The 5,134-nt window shown below is 37.7% G+C and overlaps 1 long non-coding RNA gene across 1 annotated transcript; it reads right to left on the minus strand.

Annotated features, from left to right (window-relative positions):
- Window positions 1-707: 707 nt before the first annotated feature.
- Window positions 708-2,003, minus strand: LOC122837348. The gene is made up of 3 exons (XR_006371759.1): window positions 1,828-2,003; window positions 1,679-1,759; window positions 708-1,605 (listed from the first exon to the last, which is right to left on the minus strand). It is a non-coding gene; the product is annotated as an uncharacterized LOC122837348 (long non-coding RNA).
- Window positions 2,004-5,134: the final 3,131 nt, after the last annotated feature.

Consider the following 5,134-nt stretch of genomic DNA (forward strand, 5'->3'; position numbering starts at 1 on the left):
GTTGAAGTTTTTTTGTGTTCGGAATGAAAATAAATTAATCTTCGTAAATCCAATTTGTGCAATCTCCTGCTCCAACTGGAAATGCAGCTTGTAGAGAACTGATGCTTTCAATCAGACTTAGTTTCCAAAACAAAGTGTTGAGCCTTTTTGTTCTCTAATCCAACTTTGTACATTCTGAGAAAAATCTCAAAAGTTGAAAAAGTTTTCAGATTTATGTGAAAAGTGTTACACTTATAGATGGTAAACGAAGGGGAAATTGATTGGTCCTTCAGCTTTACAATTATGGCTGAGTACATTTTGTCATGCAGTGGATCTTCAACTATTTCAGGTTCCGTATCACAAACTCGCATACTTGAATATTTTTCTGTGAAACAGAACTCCACAATACTCACTGAAAATTTGCCTATTCATGATTTTTTTTTTCATAGAGCATGTCTAAAATATTTGAATAAAAAAGAGCATCCTGGGAAGCTGGAAAACAGGCTGTTTACAAAGCAGGAGTGACATTTACTCTCCTTGGCGCTGATTGGCTGTACCCTGAAGAACAGAGACAAGGAAGACTGTACTAGCTTCTTCAGTAGCGCCAAGATGGTTTCCATCTTGTCAGTCACATTTCCATGTGAATGTTACTGACATTAAAGTGTATTTAGCAATTAAGCTGTTAAAACGGTCAGTTATAAAAGTCGAGTTTATTTACATTTCTGCAACAAGGCATTTCAAGAGCTTTATATAATAAAAACGTAAAACACTAACCGGTTATGAAACGAGCAATAAACCTTACATTACATAACATCGAATGTCAAATATTTTAATCAATGTTCAAGTTAATTATGAATCAAAATAATGTGGCGAGACTAGGTTGAAATCGGGAAATTTAAATTTCTGAACCCAAATAAAATTGCTTCACAGCGCCACCTTGGGAATTTCACCCAAGGAATATTACTCCCCTTTTTGATAGGACACACAAGTTCGCTCATGCGTGGATTAAGACATCTGAGACAATTTTAAAATGTACAAACAGCTTTTTATTAGATGCTTCTTAAAATATTCTTTTTAAAACCAATTCTTTATAACACTAAAGGGGAAAAAAAGAAAAGTAACTACAGTAGCTGAGGTTACCGGCGGAAGGGGGCCACTATAGGACGGTATCCACCCAAACACAGCAAACAAAACCCCTGTAAAGCACCAGACGCAGTGAGACAACCCAAACTCAGGAATCACGGCACACACAAAAAAAGAAGACACCGTCACCACACCAACACCGCCGCCGGGCCTCAGCACTGCCAACAGAGAGAAAAAAACAATTAAGACAACAATCCAAAATATACAACAAAAAGAAAACAATATCAGCCTAACTGTATAAATAGTTATATCAAACCAAAAAGGCTGAAACAAAAATAAAGAAAAACAAATTAAAATGTCCGAATCTGGTGCGACCCTCTGGCCACGCCGCAACAGGAGGTGAATTGAGCGCGCCGGTGCCGCAAGCCAATGCGCACGCCAAACACCACTTCAATTAGGGCGTGTAGCCGCCACCACAATCCGAGGTTGATGATGCGCAGAATCCGGGATATCAACAGAGCAGCAATGGTAATATGGGGAGACCTGTAAAGGTTAATTAGTCACTATTTAACAGAACTGCAACAAATTGGCGCTAACAATGAGCGTTACTTCTTACCTCCCAATCCAGACAAACTCAGGTACGCGCGCACACACACAAACCGACGACGAGGAGGAGAGCCGCACAGTAGCGTTTTGCCTATCATCACACCTGATTTAGATCTTCTGTGAACAAGCAGCAATAGTGCAAAGAGAGGGGAGACCTACCACCACAAGATCAGAGCAGCATGCACCTGCTGTTATGCCTTTTGACTGTCAGTCCCTGAGACGCGAGTCACAGCCAAGCTTGAGGAAGACATGTGTGTCCGATTGGGCGCAGCGGCTTCTTATATACCACGCCCACTTTGCCCAACCGGAACCTCGCACCTGAAAGCTATTTGTATAGCAATATATGTATTTCTATACCACTACAATAACAAATGTTAGCCATGATTTAAATGAACTCAGTATTTCGGCAGCTTTGCCTTTTTCTAGAAGTTTATTCCAGATTAGAGGAGCATAAAAACTGAATCCTGCTTCCCTAAATGTTTTTATTTGGGGTCCCAAATTCTGATGGTCCATTGTATCACATGTAATCCTGATATGAACAGAGTTTTGTTGTCCTGTGTCAAAATGTGTGAAAGTTTAAAGACGCATAAATATTTTTGGCGAGCCCCTGCTTATTGTATCCACTTTCATCAATTTTAACAGCCATCAGTCCTGATATGCAGTGAAACAGGGGTCCCCAAAGTGGGTCCCGGAGGGCCGGCATCCTGCATGTTTTAGTTCTCTCCCTGGTGGCACCAACAACCTTTTCAGCAGGTCAATGTTCTTCTTAGGCCTTTGATCAGCCATCATTTGATCCAGGTGCGTTAAACCAGGGAGATAACTAAAACATGCAGGATGCCGGCCCTCCAGGACCAACTTTTAGGGACCCCTGCAGTGAAACTTCAGATTCTTACCGAGTATTTTGTCAAAATCAATCTGAGCAAAGAAGATAGAAAAATCAGTACCCGCACTATTAAAGTTAAGAGGAAGAAAACTTTTAAAAGGCACTGTTATCATTCATTTTCAGGACGCATTAAATGACAGGCACATTTTTACAATACTCTGCAGTTTCTCACCTTGTCTGACTGAAAGGTGAGCAATAAATCAGGAAGAAAAAAAAGGCACAAATAAAGGCCTGTAGTGCTAGAGAAACCTTTAAAACAAAAAAGACCCAGAATAACCATGTATTTTAGTTCTGCCGAGCTGCAGCAACACATATAAATTGCAACTTGATAAGAATGTAGAGGAATGTCTTTATGCTATTGTGATTGAAGGTGTGTGTGTGTGTGTGTTTTAAGTTGTAGTTTGCATTTGAAATGGGATTATGGTTTCTCTTAAACCAGGTTTTCCTCCAGTACCATATAATGTGAACCCAAAAGCCTCCAACACATCAGTTCACTGAGGACTTAAAGGAAAAAATGAAGTCTGTTTAGATCGTCATGTACATATATACACACACATATATATTTTAGTTGTGTAACAACATCATATGTTATGAAGTGAAGAGGTTTTTTTTCCCCACTCTGCCCTGCCTAATGGGAGGGGGGAGATACAAATCATGTGTTGGCAAAGAAGATACATTTTTTTAATGAATGAATGAACGCTCAAATCATCTCATTAGTGTAACAGCAATGTTTAATGTGATTATGGTTATTAAGAAGCTAATGTGCCTCACAGTGAGTAAGACTTAAGGCTGTGAATATGTTGGAATTTGTTCAGAATACACACACGCACACACACACACTTTTTTTTAGACTTTCTTTCTGCCACGTCTAAGAGTGACCGGACTGGACATCACTCAGTGTTCGCTGTGAATCGGAGCTCTTGTGCATCAGATCTAAACTCAAAAACCTCAACAAACTGTGCCTGTTGTGTCCGGTAGAATACATTATAAACTTTCTTATGCTGTTGGCCAAGTTCCATATGCATGTCTGCTAATTTCCTAAACACAAAACTAACCTCAGAGCTTATCTGACACACTTTTTAGACCCTTTAAAAACTGTAAAACTTACAACCTTAAGTGATGAATTTGATTTGTAAACTTTTACTTTTTTCTCATGGACTCATATGGATTTGTTATTCCGGTACATCGAGCATTCTACTATTGCATAATCTTTATTTGTAAATAAAATTGATCACAATTTTTATTGTAACCACGGCAACAAAATAATTCAATTATGTGACTTTTTTGGCCAGCTTGTACATCATGATAACTCTCACAAAAGAGGAGGAAATTAAATTAGAGACTAATTATTATTTTATTACAGGAGGTAAGAATATTTTTTCCCTTTAGCTTTTATTTTCCGTGGTCATTTCTGTGACCTTTTCCACCGTGGAAACATTTTGTCCCAACGCAGAGTGAGTATTCTCACCACAGGAACAACGTCTGCAGATCACATTGTTGAAAATAAGTAAAATAAATGACTTCTCTTCTTTTAATTCCTCCTTTTTCTTCTTTATATATCTTGAAGGCCTGAACAATGCCACACCGTTACCAGTAGCAACACTTTCAAAAACAATATCATGGTGTTCAGTAAACCAACACAATGCAGCCTTAGAATACATCAAAGCGTTGTTATCCTGCCACATACAGGCTCACTAAAGACACAGACTCTGAGAATATCATATGTTAAGGAAGGATAAACCTTGTTGGAGAGATAATCAAAAATTCTTTTTTATACTCAGTCTCAAAAGGAAGATGACATGAAGGAAGATGTCTGAGTTCAGCTGGAGTTCAGCCTTTTCTGTTCTTCCCCTCAGACAGCTTTGGTTTACATCCTCTAAAAGTTCATATAACGATTGTTATGGAACAAGTAAAATGAGCTGCTAGACTGGGAACAACTGTACCAAATCAACAAACAAAATAATGAGGAAGTGACACCATGGGGGGGGAGACGGGACGGTTCAAGGATTCAAAACTTACAGTTCAGTTTGGCTCATCCATTCTCTATTTCTATTTTGAAATGAGTCATTTTGGTATTGCCAAAACCAAAAAAATAAAATAAAATAAGAAAACAACAAATATCAACAGAAGATATTCCACCACTGGGAGTTTTTCTGAATAGAATGTCACCTCTTTCTATGAGGTTCAAGATCAATTCTTACTTACAAAACTGGAAGATAACTTTAATTTCAAAAACATTTTTAACAGACTTGTTTTGTTTTTTTTATTTGTTTCTTTTCATATTACTCATGGTGTTTACCAGTAGCCTTGTATTTATGTCGACCTGTTTGTTTCGTGGGTTTATTCAGTTAGCCGTGGAAACTTCCAATTAGCAATATTTATCTTGCTAATTTGAAGCAGATTATATAATTTGGTTTATAGTTTATATTTAGCTCCAAACTAATCTTAGTTAGCAAGTTAAGTATTTGGCTTAGCATGTAAAAAGTTTAACTTAAATGCTTAAATTGGAAACTAAATATTTAACTCCAAATTAAACATTCAACAAACAGGCTAATAATTATGTCTGTAATATGATCATTTACT

Source organism: Gambusia affinis, linkage group LG09 (assembly GCF_019740435.1).
Source record: "Gambusia affinis linkage group LG09, SWU_Gaff_1.0, whole genome shotgun sequence".
Lineage (NCBI taxonomy): Eukaryota > Metazoa > Chordata > Actinopteri > Cyprinodontiformes > Poeciliidae > Gambusia > Gambusia affinis.